Source organism: Erpetoichthys calabaricus, chromosome 4 (genome assembly GCF_900747795.2).
Source record: "Erpetoichthys calabaricus chromosome 4, fErpCal1.3, whole genome shotgun sequence".
NCBI lineage: Eukaryota > Metazoa > Chordata > Cladistia > Polypteriformes > Polypteridae > Erpetoichthys > Erpetoichthys calabaricus.
In genome coordinates this window covers 309,130,143-309,146,205 of record NC_041397.2, presented here as the reverse complement: position 1 = coordinate 309,146,205, position 16,063 = coordinate 309,130,143, and the positions used below count along the sequence as shown (strand labels likewise).

Below are 16,063 nucleotides of genomic sequence, written 5' to 3'. Positions count from 1 at the left end.
GACACAACACCTTCCGTGGCGCAACGCTAAGATTTGCTGACTCAGAGCACAGCAGCCCTGCCATGACTTAACTTAGTTCGATTCCCCGCTGGGGAGGAAGTGTTTTTTTTTTTCTTTGTATCCTCAAATGGACATAAAATTTATAAATTGGTATGCACTGTAAATCGTTAAGTTTAAAATGTCGATCGCGTTTATTTCTGTTGATTAATTCATGCTTTTTTACTTAGAATCAGAACAGGAGCTTTTTCAGCTTATTCAGCTTCTGATCTGACTCTGAGTAACAGCGCCAGTATAAATCACACCCAATCTGACACTGCTCGTTTTCAAATAATATTGCATTACTTCGACGATGTTTTCTGATTGGTACTATTCGCGTCATAAAATGATTTTATCAAAACCTCACATATATTTGTCTCTTTCTTTTTGAAAATGTGCGTCGATCACCGCCAGCATGCTGTAGCACACAGCAACTGTCCACCTGCATGTTCTTGTGCGCACTGAATAAGCGCATTGAATAAGACATCGCTATATGCAATCATCAGATTCAAATGTTAACTGTTCACACACACGCAAGGATCATCTTTCCTACATTTACAACGTGTGTGCCTGTTACAATGTACTCACTTCTCTCTATGCTGTGGTTTCTATTACACACCTGAAAGAAAGACAATATATATATATATATATATATATATATATATATATATATATATATAAATGCAATATTATTTAAAAACGAACAGCGTCAGATCGGGTGTGAAATTATGCTGGAACTGGAAATTCTCTGATGTGGAATCAGTTCTGTATGGTTGTGGGCATGGGTGTGAGTGGTGGACATAACTGGGAATTACTGTGAATGTGCATGGTGTTTTGAGATAATGAATAGAGCTGCAAATTACAGGTGCTTCTTCAGTGTAATAGAAACTATAGCACAGAGAGGTGTGTACACTACAACAAGTACACATGTCGTAAATGTAGGAAGGGCGCTCCTTGGGTTAGCTATAGCACGTATTTATGTGAAAACAGCAGTGTCAGATGGGGAGTGTCTGATGATTGCATATAGCGCTGAAGTTATTGCTCTTTACTATGCTTTCCTCTGCATGTCCTGGAGTACAAAAGAAACAGCATACAGTAACATGTGGGGACTGGCAAGATTGGGGGAAAAAAAACATGCAGTCGTATGTATGGTGATACACTGCAGAGCTATAGCGCATCTTTATGTGAAAATATCAGTGTCAAATGGGGTAGGTAAGGATCCTGAACGCGACTGAGAGAATGAAAAGTGAATAAAAAAAAACAAAAACAAAGCTAACCTTTACAAATATCATAAATTACACCGGCTGTTACAGACTGAAATCAAAGGTATCTTTTTATTCTAAAATAGTAAAAATAAGAGCAGTTCACTTCTCAAAAGAGAATCGTACAGGATCGAACTCATGACCTTTTGATTCCCAGTCAGCAACTGATACTGTTGCGCTATGGCGACAGTCATAGTAAATGAGTGCCAATGTCGCACACTAAGGTGGCTTTTTTTTCTGCAGTTATATTTCTGAATAAAAGCACACTTGTTCTGTTATATTTGTACCTTTTGTGAAAATGTTTCTTTGATATTCAGGCTTCATACATTATATAGTTTATGCCTACATTTTGTCATTTACTACTATAATATGAAATGCGTGTGTTCCAAATAACGATCTATTATTTCCACTCTAAAACTCCACTTCACTCCCAGATACAATACAATACAATACAGTTTATTTTTGTATAGCCCAAAATCACACAGGAAGTGCAGCAATGGGCTTTAACAGGCCCTGCCTCTTGACAGCCCCCCAGCCTTGACTCTCTAAGAAGACAAGGAAAAAACTCCCAAAAAAAACCTAGTAGGGAAAAAATGGGAGAAAACTTGGGAAAGGCAGTTCAAAGAGAGACCCCTTTCAAGGTAGGTTGGGCGTGCAGTGGGTGTCAAAAGATGGGAGTCAATACAATACAATACACAGAACAAATCCTCAATAAAAAATTAAAAATTTTTTAGAAGTACGGAGCAGAATTTAACAGTAGATGATATGACATAGTAAGATTTGGCTAATTTTAGACTCCTGGAGACCTCATCCATCAAGCTGCCTCCCCCATTTGGCCATTCCACGGCTGAAACAGTGGTGGGCCAGCCAATCCGATGAAAGGACCCCTCTTTCTCACGATTCCTGCGATCCTCCATCAGGGATGACTTTACCTTAGGCAGGCAAAACAACTTGGCAGGTGGGCCATGGCTCCAAGTGCCACATTTGAGTACCGAGAAGAGAAACAGAATAGGTGAGGGTTAGTATCCAATTATAACTATCATGTTACTTATGTTTTAGTGCTAATGACTAACAACAGTGATGCAGTCTGTACAGTTAATCAGCAGCTCTAGTCAGGATATGCTAAACTGAAGTAGTGAGTCTTCAGCCGGGATTTAAAAGCTGAGACCGAAGGGGCATCTCTTATAGTAGCAGGCAGACCATGCCACAGTTTAGGGGCCCTGTAACTAAAAGCTCGACCTCCCATTGTTATTTTATTAATCCTTGGAACCATAAGCAGACCAGCATCTTGATATCTTAATGTGCGCTCTGGTTTGTAAGTCATGATAAGTTCAGACAAGTAAGCCGGACCTCGGCCATTTAATGCTTTATATGTTAAAAGAAGGATTTTGAAATCTGCCCTGAACTTAACCGGGAGCCAGTGTAAGGATTTAAGAACTGGAGTTATGTGTTCGTATTTTCTTGTTCTTGTAATAATTCTTGCATCCGCATTTTGTATTAACTGTAGGCTGTATAAAGAACAGTTTGAACATCCAGTGAACACTGCATTGCAGTAGTCAATCCTACTAGAGATAAATGCCTGAATTAATTTCTCAGAATCCTGTTTATTTAGAAAGCACTTTAATTTCCTAACATTTTTAAGATGGAAGAAACATGTTTTGAACAACTTTGTAATATGCGCTTTAAATGACATGCTAGAGTCAAAGATAACTCCTAGATTGCGGGCTGATTCAGTAAAATTAATTGGGATTCCAACTGATTTAAATGATGACAAAATATTGTTGTGATCAGTGTCATTCCCTCCAACAATTAACATCTCTGTTTTATCTGTATTTAAAGACAACTAGTTCTCATTCATCCACTCCTTTAATTCGCTAACACAACTAATTAAAGACCACATCGGAGAAACTTCATCTGATTTAAATGAAAAGGTATAACTGGGTGTCATCTGCATACGAGTGAAAATTAACATTATATTTCCTAATGATAGATCCCAGTGGAAGCATGTAAAGTGAAAACAGTAAAGGTCCCAGTACTGAGCCCTGCGGGACACCATATTGAACTTCTGTGTATAATGATGGAGTACTGCCAGCACATTTCTGTACATATTGGAATTGATTTGATAAATAAGAACTAAACCAAGCGAGCATGGTGCCTGTAAGCCCAACATCATTTTCTAGCCTGTGTAGTAAAATAGAATGGTCGATGGTGTCAAATGCTGCACTTAAGTCCAACAACATAATTACAGTGGAGTTTCATTCATCGGAGGATATCAGAATGTTGTTTACAACCCGCATTAGTGCCGTTTCTGTACTATGACCAGTGCGAAAACCAGACTGGAATTTCTCAAATAAATTGTAATGCGTAAGGTGTGACTGAAGCTGATTGGCGACTACTTTTTCTAGTATTTTGGAGAGAAACGGTAGATTTGAAATAGGCCTATAATTATTTAGTATGTGTGGGTCTAGGTCTGACTTTTTAAGTAATGGTTTAATGACTGACACTTTTAGTGTATCAGGTACTGTGCCATGCAATAATGAACTACTGATAATATTTAGAATAGGTGCTGCAAGAACATTCATTGCACTTTTTACTAGTTTTGTTGGCACTGGATCTAGGGAACAAGTAGTGGGCTTCATTTTAGAAATTAAAGTTTAAGACTTCCTGCTCAGTTACAGGATTAAAATTACTAAAGTGCTGAATGCAATGTGAGGCAGGGTCTGCTAAGCTAGTATTTGGTTTGTAGTGTGATGCAGAGATCTGGGATCTTATGTTTTTAATTTTCTCATTGAAAAAGTTCATAAAGTCTGTACTGCTAATATCTGTTGGTATTTTGCACTGTTGATCAGAATTTCCATTTGTTAATTTAGCCACTGTTCTAAACAGTACCTGAGGATTTTTATTATTGTTATCTATTAATGTAGAATAGTATTCTGAGCGAATTTTAAAGAGGGCTTTTTTATATTTATTAACACTCTCTGTCCATGCAATTTGAAAGACATGTAGCTTTGTTGTTCTCCATCTGCGCTCCAGTTTTCGACACTCTAATTTAAGAGCTCAAGTGTTTTCATTAAACCAGGGAGAGCTTCTATGTGCAGATAATCAATCAAGGCATGAGCTGGGAGAAGTTCGTGCACGTTCTAAGTCGGTGCAGGGATGGAATAGCCGGCTGCTTGCAGCTTATCTTTATCTGCACATTTAGAAAACAAAAGATGATGGCGGAGAGGTGCGAACGGATTTTAGAAGCGATTTAAGGTGGGACAGATCTACGAGTTTTTTCATAGGCTCTGGTAATTCTAGTGTTAACAGTACCACAATTATAAAACTAAAACTGAAAATAATATATATATAAATAAAGTATAAGGGTCTTTGTAAAATAAAAACTAAATTAAAACTAAAAATGCACAGTGAAGGAAAACTAAAACTAAACTGAATTTCCATGCAAGGTCAGAAAGAATATAAAAATAAAAATTAATATTAAAATATAATAACCTTGATGCAACCTCCAAATTAGAGTGGGACTATCAGATGGGTGTGAGTGAGACCTGGGATGAACCATTAAAGAAATGTGCCTATAAATGCTGTCGCTGTACATGTCTACTTGCTGACACCCGAATTGGACTAAGCAGGTTTGAAAAGCCACCATATGATCTGCATGAATATGGTGGGGGGCAAGAGTTTTGCTTTGCTTCTCTGGAACCTCACAACTGAAAGAGCAGGTTCAATACTTCATTTGCACATTGTCACATATTACTGATTTTAGGGTGGCAATATAGCACAGTGGTCAATACTACTGCCCCACAGTTCCTGTGCCCAGGAGGAGTGTGCATGGTATGCACTGCAAAAAATAAAATCTGAACAAGTGAAAAGTTTCTGTATTAAGCCATTCAATCTTGTTCTCCTTATTGTAAGATTTATTGAATTATGAAGAAGATGTACAATATGCAAGCTTTCGAGGCAACTGCCTGAAGAAGGGGCCTGAGTTTCCTCGAAAGCTTGCATATTGTAATCTTTCTAGTTAGCCAATAAAAGGTGTCATTTTGCTTGGCTTTTCTTTGAATTATCAAGACATTCGTATATTTAGCTTATTTTAAGAAATCTTGTGAAGTAAATTTTGTTTACCCCATTAGCAGATTTCTTTGCAATTTTTTTTCCTGGTGTTTGCGTATGGATTGTTTGCAGTGTATTCATGTCTGTATGGGTTTTTTCTGGGCTCATCTCTTTTCCCTGAATAAGTCACATTACTACCTAAAATAAAACAAACTTACCTACGCATAGACACCACATACGATGCCTTGCAAAAGTACTGTATTCATTCTCACTGGTGTTTGTCCTGTTTTGTTGTAGTACAACCTGGAATTAAAAAGGATTTTTGGGGTTGTTAGTTCCATTTTAATCTACCAGTGATTCAATCCTAAATCAATCAATGACACTCCCTCATGTTACACCGATCTCGAATTAGAACACCATGCTTCCATCTGGGTCTTGTGGCAAGTCCAGATAAAATTGGAGAGCAGAGAAAGAACCTCAAACCAAAAGGAAAGAGGAGGCAATGGAATCATGGAGCTGACAAAATTGCCTCTGGGGACAATATTCATTGTTACTGTGGCCAGCCACGACTGAAAGGACAATGGGATGTTTGACCCTGACTGAAATACCTAATTACTTGAATCGGTTAGTAGTGGGGGCAAATGTGGGGTAACTACTAGAACAGGAGGAGGTGTTAAGTGGTAGAAGTGTGGAGTTCAAATAATTAATTTCATACATTGACATCATTTCAAATCTGTTAAGTAGTTCTCTTGTGACAAGCAGACAGACAGACAGATGTTGGATTATATATATACTAGTCATTTAGCCCGTTACAATAACGGGCGCTAGAACAGTAGTGCATAAACATTAGTAGGAACAGTCTATATTAAATGGCAAGGGACTTTGACCTCATTCTTTATGTTGGTCGTATTTTTCTTTCTTTCAGCCTTTCTTTTGTTGATGTTTACTTGCTGAGCCGACCGTTCTTCGTGGGCTGCCGCCGTGTATTTTGTGTCTTTAATTTTCTGTGACAGTAATACTGTCTTGTACGGCTCTATTCAATAAGGGCGCGTAGATAATTTAGTTCAAATGGCTCTGGAATATGTGAAGGGCAACAGGTGCAGATCTTTATTTACGCACGCCTTTATTCGCTGCGCCCAATTGAGGTCGTCCTTTTGAGACTCGCCTTTTTGTGCGCGCCCTTATTGAAGGATACCGTCTTGTACGTCCGTAATATACGTCCGTAATATACCTTTAATTTTCTCTGGCGGTAATACAGGCGTGCGCGTCGGTAATATGCCTTTAATCTCCTCTGACAGTAATACTGGCTTGTATGTGGCTGTAATATGCGTCACTGTATTGTGTACCTTTAATTTCCTCTCGCAGTAATACTGGTTTGTATTTCCGTAAAATGCCTCTAACTTTCTCTGACAGTACTATCGCGGGTCGCACCGTGCCCCGCGCATGCGCACTTCACCAGAAGACACCCACACATGGACACCTGGACGCACATAGGGATTTTATATATATAGATATATATATATGTAATAATGAGAGAGAGAGAGAGAGAGAGAGAGATAAAAGCCTGTTATTCTATCATCGGGAGGGTCTTTGCCTTATTTTAATTAAAATGTGATGACTGTGGTGTGAACTGTAACAGTTAGATACTGTGAGGAAATGGCAGCATTCATCATTTGGTAAAGAGGTAGGGAAAGCTTTTCCCGAAATCCTTAAATGAAACCAGGTGGAAAGCCATAGATGCCTGGTGCTTTGCCTTTATTCGTAGTGCCCAGTTTTTCTTTTAGCTCCTCCATATCTGAAAAATGGGGCAAATTCAGTGAATCTAGAAAAGATGAGGAGACACTGGGGGATTTGGTCACAGTCACTTAATCTGAGTAGTATTTGAAAAACTAGGAATATGTTTTGGGTCATTAGTAATTGAGCCAGACTCAGTCCTGATAGTACTGACGGCCTGGAACGTACTGGGCTTAGCCAAAGAGGCATAATAGCAAGCCCCAGTCTGATGGAGCTGAAATACTGGTTCTTGTAAGAAGACTGAATTTATCTGAGCCCTAACAGTTGCAATTTTATTTTTTTTATCTAGTAAGTGGGGGCAAGAAAGCCGGGAATCAATTTCAGCAATGTTTTTATTTTTTCAGAATTTAACATGTGATTAAAAAGAAATGGAACAGTCTTGGAAACAGCCTTTTGTAGCCTCCCTCAGGATTCCAGGATCCTCCACTGAGCCAACTTGGAGCGTAGTTTAGGTTGGAAAGACCCTTGATACTGAGTGGGTGCATAAATGCCTATAAACACAATTTTCTATTCTTCAAACTCTGTGCATACTGTAGGTAACAACAATGGCCGTTATCATCACCACCCACTGCAGTAACCTTCACCTGTACATTCTTTCTAATGTGAATAAGTACTCCAAAGATTTCAGTAGAAGCAGACCGGGAAGCAGTGATCCGGTAATATCTAGTTTTGCAGCGTCTAATGTTTGTCGCCGTGAAGTGAGTTTCCTGCACTAAAGCAATGTCAACATAGGGATTGTGTAAAATATTGAGGCGGAGATCACAAATCACATATTAATCAGATTACTAGGACTGCATTTTTTCACTAAAGGAATATAGCAAAAGTCAGACCTCTTATAACTTTACAAAACACTGACAAATTAATTCACACTTTTGTTTTTCGTCGACTAAATTACTGTAATGCACTCCTAACAGGACTACCTAAGAAAGACATCAATCGGTTACAGTTAGCGCAGCATGCTGCAAGAAGAATCTTAACTAGACAAAGAAAATCTGAGCATATCACACCAGTCTTAGCGTCGTTACATTGGTTACCCATGTGATTTAGACTTGACTTTAAAATATTACTAATGGTTTGTAAAGCCTTAAATAAACTTGCTCTGTCCTATATTTTGGAATGCTTGTCTCCTTAAACTCCAAGTCGTAACCTTAGATTTTCAACTGAAGGTATGCTTATAATTCCAAGAGTCTACCTTAAAAGAAGTGTTGAGGCAACCTTTTGCTGTTATGCACCTAAAATTTGGAATATTTTACCAAAAGACATTCTCTAGGCTAATACTGTAGAATAATTTAAAAATTGTTAAAAACCAATGATTTTAAAAAGTCTTTTGTAGACTATATGAGCATTGAATTATAACTTTCCTTTGGGTTCTGCAATCCATACTTATCTCTAATATTTTCTGTTGTCTTTTCTGGTCCTTCTGTGGTAGCAATCTATGCCACCAACAGCTGATCAATGCACCATGCTGCCCCCTGTGTTTATGGATTGAATGGTGGGTGTCCCGTATGTCTACATGACCATCATCATCAAAGTCTTCCATGTAAAGCTTGAAAACCATGAGGACTAATTTAGGACATCTGTGTTAGGTAGATTGCCCAGTGACGTCTTTTGGCCTTGGAGCCCCTGCAGATTTTGTTTTTTTCTCGAGTCTAAGTGGAGTTTTTTTGCTTGCTTGTTTCTTCTGTCCTCCTGGCCATCCAACCTTTCCTTTTTCTTTGTTACACACTGTATAATGCTATTGCCTAATCTTGTTTGTTTATTTTTTATGTTAACTTCCTTTTTATTTCATCTCGTAAAGCACTTTGAGCTACATTGTTTGTATGAAAACGTGCTATAGAAATAAATGTTGTTGTTGTGTTGTTAGGGAGTGAGAGGAACAGTACTCCAGAGGCAGGTCACACCTGTTGAGCACCAAGACCAGGAGCGGCTGAGGGTTGCAATGATCATCCTATAGGTGGATATTTGGACATCTTAGCAGGTTCTGGCTAATGTGGCTGGGACGATGGCATAGAACGGTTGACTTCATTCACTGGATTCTCACCCCAGCTGAGGATGGTAAGTAGGTATAGTAAAAGTTAGAGAGACACACTGGAGGTGGAGGGCAGTGAAGAGAAGGTTCCCGATTCTGACTGTATGTCAATCTTTGCTAATATCATGTTTATTGTAACTTATTTTTTGTTCAATTTTAAACATAAGCACTAGTTTATTTATTTGAAGAATTGTGTTTCACTTTTACAGACACTGTTTGCGAATGAAAGCATTTTGCACTTTTGCACCAACTTTGTTGTGTCTGTCCTCATTGTCCTAGTCCATCGTCGATGTCCCAGGAAGTGGGTGATGCCAAAGCTGAGGGCACCAAGGTTATTCCACACACCCGTGAAGCAACAAACGCAATACTCAGCTGCTCACTTCCACTCATACTGGTCGTTTATGAATTGCCAAAGGAAACTCCATATAGAATACCAGACTCCAAGTACTTTGTGGCGCAGGACCATGCTTCAAGTCATTATTTCAAAAGATGTAGACTAATCTTGACTTTCAGTTTGATTTCTGCATGACCATCCGTCTGTCCGTCCTTTAATCCATCCATCCAATTTCTAAACCTGCTCATTCAAAACAGGGCCATGGGGAAGCTGGTCCCCATCCTGGCAATCATCAGAAACATTTGTTAAGTGTAACAAAACAATTCCAACTAATGCTGTACTATATATCTCATTACACTAATCATCTGGGAGAAACTTGCTGTGCTGACTCCATTACCACACGCGACACTGCAACTACAAACATTCACCATTCTTTCTTTTTATTGTTTCAGGTTAAAGATGGAATCTACAGCGATAAGCAACGAAACTGTCTTTGTGTCGGAGTTTATGCTGCACTGTGAAGTCACATCACAAATTCGAAGCTTCACAGTTGTTGCCTTGGCTATCATTTATCTGGTGACCCTTGTTGGAAACATTTTGGTCCTCCTGGTAATAATCCTGAACCACCAACTCCAAACTCCCATGTTTGTTTTGATTGCTACCCTGGCTCTTCTAGACTTGCTAAACAACACTAACCTCATCCCTAAAATGATGGCTCTTCTTCTGTTTGACACTTCTCCGGTACCATATGGCGCCTGCGTGCTTCAGATGTACGTGGTCTTTCATCTTGAGATAGTTGAATGCTTTCTTTTGGCTCTTATGGCATGTGACCGCTATATCGCTGTGATTCACCCTTTGAGATACCCTCAACTCGTAAATGGCCGAACCATATGGGCAGGAATCTTATTATGCAACGTTCTCTCTGGCATGCCAATGACAGTATATATGATATTTCTCGCTGAACTTTATTTTTGTCGCTCTAATGTCCTACCTAATTGTTTCTGCGATTATGGCACTATGGTTTTTGTTTCTTGCAATGAAAATGCTAAATACTTAGGTCTTCTGTCAACAAGCTCAACCACAATTGGTTTTGGAACTTTGGCAATAATCCTCTTTTCATATGGCAAGATTGCCCATGCAGCCCTGAAGATTTCATCATCTGAAAGCAAGGGAAAGGTCTTCAACGTGCTCGTCACACACCTGCTCGTGGTGTTGCTCTTCTATTTGCCGTTCATGATAGCTTTCATTTTACCCAGAATAGGAGTAAACCTGTCAACCGAAGCCTACAACACTTTGATTACTATCGCTGCTATTGTCCCTCCGATGATCAATCCCATCATCTACAGTTTTAGGAACATGGAAATGAAAAAGGCAATAAGGAAACTTTTCACTGGGAAGAGAACAACTCAACATCCATAAATGCCGTGGGAAAGGAAGGAGAAGTTAAATTGAATGTGAATTTCAAAATGATCTCATGAACAGGAACACTTCATTGTGGTGAGGACTTTTACTAAAGATCTTCAAATTTTATTACATTATAGGCATTATGGGGTGAAACAAAATTATGTTAACACTTGGATGGCAGAAACAATTTATTCACAAAACATACTTCATATGTGCAAAATGATTTACAGGAATGTCTCAACCTGTAAGCCATTATGTTCAAAATACAAAAACCAATGAGCAACAGTACCATTTAAAGCCTGGACAAACATTTCACGCGGTATAGATGATACCACAGTCCATATTCTGTCCTTCAGGTCATTGATATCATGAACTTTCCGCTCCTTCACCATACCCCATAACCAGAAACTACAGGGTGTCAAATCAAGGGGAGTGTGGAGGACATGGCAATGGTCCACTACGACCTATCTATTGACCCAGAAAGGTGTGGTTGTCATAAAAATAATCCATTAGTGTTAACATCATTTTGTCTCACCCTGTATTTTAAAATTCTCTGCTCCATTAATCAACAATCTGTTTGTTAGATATAAGTGGATGTTTGTGATTATTTTATATGTACTCTATTATTCCTGCTTTAAATAAACGTCCACTCATCACAATGTAAAACAGACTGGCATTGTCGATTTTTCCACATCTGCTGTTGTGAAACGCCTTACCAGGAACACAAGTCCTTGGCCTATGTAGCTGCTACCAGACACACTTAATGGCAGGTTTATCTTGACTTGGCCCTCTGTACCTTATCTGAAATGACCAATCGCCAAGTGGCTGTCCAGAGATGGCTCTTTGAGGAACCATCTGTATTCCCAAACTTATGCAAAGGGCCATAACTCAAACATTGGCAGCCCTGACAGTAGAAAATTTATAGTCAACCATAAAGTATGGGCTCATGTGACTTTAAAAACCATTGGCAAGATGTCTATTCTTTCCATTAAAAACCCTTACAAACCTCAAATCTGTGCTTATTCTCTCAAGCTCACTGTTCCAAAGCAGTACCCCATAACCTACAGGGTGTGGCCTTAACAAGGTTTGGAGCGATCCACTCACTCCGAAATGTTCCAATGCAGGATGAGAAAGGTGGAAGGCTTGTCTTAATTGAGTTGGATGAGAAGAAGGAAAAGAAGCCCAAACTTTGTTAAGGAAAACAAGTGCACGAGCAACAGCTAGACCATAAGTAAAATTCAGATGTTCACCTTGTTAACGACGGGAGCTGACTGATCACCAGTTTCCCAGCAGGAATAACTTTGCTAGTAAAAACATCAAAGACAAAACCTTCAGTACTGCCCGCAACCAGATCATGAAAACAAGGTAAAGAGAAGGAAGAAAGAAGGAAGAAGAAAGAAAAGCATACTTAAACATTCTCCGCATGTCGGAGACAGCTGACTAGGAAAGGCATCCACATATTTTCATTCCAAGCACTTTTAATTGTAACTTAGTAGTTAGAAGAAAGCCAGCTAATGCAGAGTTTATGGGAATGGGCCATGTATGGTTTGCAAAGTGTGTAGCTAGTTGTTTAAGTAATAGCCATGATTGTTGGCGATTCTCCACGAAGACAATAAGAGGGGTAAGACTGGGTCACGTGAAAGAAAAAGAAACCCTGAGCTAATGTATTACTGTGTTGGTGTCACTGTAACTGAAGCATAATAAGCTTGTGAAGGAGACAGTCTAGCTATTACACATTTCTTCCGAAATTCTTTTAGAAATTGCAGAGAAGCATCTTGTGGGCACACACAAATTGATTATGGGGGGTAAATCAGTGTGGACGGGCTGTGAGCAAACAAATGTAAATTTAATAACTAACTAAAGAACTTATCTGTCTTAACCACATAAATTAAAAGATCAGTGTACTGGCTTGGCAGGAAACAGATCACTAGCAAACCGAGAATTGTGCAAAAGGCCAAACAAAACAAATGAAATATAAACTGTAAGAGAAAGAGAGGACGATAATCATTAGGGGTGCATCACTGTCCACCTTGTATAATTGGTTGCAGCAAAAATAAAATAAAAAACATTCAATTATTGCAGAGCCGTCTCTGCAGACATGAGTTCAAAACAGAACTGTCCCAAGATGGCATCAATCACCCAATTTGTAAGGGAAGGGAGGGAATGCATTACATTAGGGCACAGATGTAGGGCACAGAGCCAACCCCTGCAGCGGCGGTAGAACTGCAGTCACTAGAGCCCTTCAGCTGTCCCCTACACACACATGAGTGACAAAACAAAGTATCGGAAACCCAGACCACAGGCATAAATCAGACAATAAGTCAAAATTAAAGCAAGATGAAGATCTATTGCCAAAAGAGTTTTTTTGGGGGTTTTACATGATTTATCCGCAGATCAGATAAAGCTTGGTGGACACAATAACCTTTTATCCTGTCACGCTGATGATGACCACTTCCCTAGAAACATGGGGCGTGACCCTAACAACAGTTATGCAAAATGGCGTCTAACAAGAAACAAAGCAATTTGACTAATACTAATACCAACAGGTATAGTTATTTCATCACAAACATAGTGTACCTGTATATGCATTTGCCAGGAAAAATTGTGTTCTAAAGTGAAGTGCATTCAATATAGTGTGTTTTAAAAAATATCTTACTCACACTGGCACTTTACAATGAAGTCTATGGGCCATGGAGATAGATAGATAGATAGATAGATAGATAGATAGATAGATAGATAGATAGATAGATAGATAGATAGATAGATAGATAGATAGATAGATAGATAGATAGTGTGAAACAAAATTTTACTTCTTAACGGTTAAAAGTGGTTTTTGCTATAGTGGCAGCTTATTCATAAAGGCGTCTGTCATAAGACGGGGTGGAGTAAGCTGACCAAGGACCTCTTCTTTTTATGGAACTCATCCATTACACAGGAAAGATGACTTTTCCTTCTTTAGGGCCCCTTTTGCAATGTACCCAAAATAAGAAAGGTTATCTTATTTGCATAATGTAAGATGAAATGCTTAGATAAACATATTGTGCTTATTGATAAGTAAGGGGAAGGGGAGGGAGGAAGGATATTAAAAGCCGATTGAAACAGGGGAACTTTGCTCTTCTGCCTTGCAATGTGGAATCCATGTACTCATCTGTGACGGAATAAAGACTGATTGATTGAACTATTCCTGTCTTCCTCAGGGGTTACTTCCACAATAGATAGACAGACACATACATCGATAGATAGCTAGCTACATAGATAGACAGCGAGCTAGATAGATAGATAGAAAGTGTACTTATCCCCAGAGGGAAATTTGGCTTTTTACAGAAGCTCTTCAAATAAAAAAATTGATAAATAAATATTGTATACACGCATATTAGCCTTTGACTCAGTTATCCCACACCAAAGATTAATTCTGAAGCTAGAAGCTGTAAGTATCACACGTAACCTATGAAACTGGACCTCAGTTGGTTAAAACAAGACAAAAGAGTACATCGAAGAGGAGAATACTTTATGTGGAGCAAAATCATCAGTGGAGTCCCTCAGGGGTCTGTCCTTGGACCATTACATTTTCTGATTTATATTAATAATATTGATATTGGTATAGTTAGTAAACTTGTGAAATTCACAGATGACACTGAAATTGGAGGGATGGCAGACACTGAGGAGACAGCAAAAAATTCAAAAACAGCAGAACAACCTTTCAGAACTGGGGAAATACCTGGAGAATGCAGTTTAATATAGCAAAGTTCAAAGTGCTAAATGTGGACAAAAGGAACATCAATTATAAATACAAGATGGGAGACACTGAGCTATAGGAAGTAACCTCTGAGAAAGATTTATGGGTTTATACTGACACAACATTTTCAACATCTAAGCAATGTGCAGAAGCAATTAAAAAAGCAAATAAAATGTTAGGGGAAATCATAAAAACTCATATTTAAGCTAAGGGACGCTATGCTCAAACTATAAACTGCACTAGTAAGACCACATCTGGAGTACTGTGTGCAGTTCTGGTTTCCTCAGTGCAAGAAAGACATAGCAGCACTTGAAGCTGTGCAGAGAAAAGCATCCAAGTGCACCCCAGGATTTAAGAATACATCCTACTGTGACAGACTCAGAGAATTAAACCTGTTTAGTCTCGACCAGAAAGGACTGCGCAGGGACCAAATCCAGGTCTTCCCAATCCTCAAAGGCATTGATAAAGGAGATCAAGCACCATTTTTTTAAGCTTAAGGGTGAATGACATACTCGAGGACATCAGTGGAAATTAACGGGGAGTGCATTTAGGACTGAAACCAGGAAGCATTTCTTTACTCAAAGCATTGTGGGACTCTGGAACAAACTACCAAGGCATGGAGCGGTAGCAGAAAACCTGACAATCTTTAAACAATCTGATGAGCCTCAATGAGGGATGGATGTGCTAACTGCGTTTGTGCAAGTAATAAGCAATCAGCCAATTCTCCCCACTAAGCTGGACGCGGCAGCACAGCTTTCTTTCTGCACACCTATGCTCCCGAGGTCAGAGCTGCACTAATCTGTTAACAACACCTGGATTTGCTCTGACACACCATGGAAACATTTAATTTTAATCTCTATGATTTTTAGCCGCACTGAAAACGATTAAACTTGATGCATCTTACAGATTAATGCGATGAACGAAAATGTATTTTATGTCAAACATGAACTTAAAAACATGAGACCTTCACTTGCTACAATGAATATTGAAATCTAACAAACAGATTATGCATTCTTCTAGCAGAAAATTCATAAATCATGTACACAATGTAATAGCATAAAATGAAGTACAGTAATAATTCTCATCACCATGATCTTGTAAATATTCTTATGTCTCTGAGTTCATTTATAAAATCCACATTGGATTCATCTCCTCTTCTAAAAGCTTTCAAAGTCATTTATGGTTGTTGATTTCTGGAGTCGTTCTCTTCCCTGTGAAAAGTTTCTTTATTGCATTTTTCATTTCCTTGTTCCTAAAACTATAGATAATGGGATTCATCATCGGAGGGACAAGAGTAGCGACTATGATCAATGCGTTGTAGGCTTCGGTTGACAGCCGTACTCCTATTCCAGGTAAAATGAAAGCAGTCAGCAGTGGCAAATAGAAGAGTAACACCACGAGCAGATGAGTGACAAGCA

At 38.9% G+C, this 16,063-nt stretch overlaps 1 protein-coding gene across 3 annotated transcripts in view; it reads left to right on the top strand.

Moving 5' to 3' along the window:
* LOC114641309 (olfactory receptor 10A2-like) overlaps positions 1–16,063 on the top strand; it is a 342,696-nt gene that overhangs the window by 181,630 nt on the left and 145,003 nt on the right. Inside the window, exon 2 of one of the 3 annotated variants that reach the window (XM_051925914.1) lies at positions 9,007–9,036. The exons of the other annotated variants lie outside the window; for them this stretch is intronic. The gene's annotated coding sequence lies outside the window, so the exon portion shown is untranslated. The remainder of the gene's footprint in view (positions 1–9,006; positions 9,037–16,063) is intronic. 3 annotated transcript variants of the gene reach the window in all.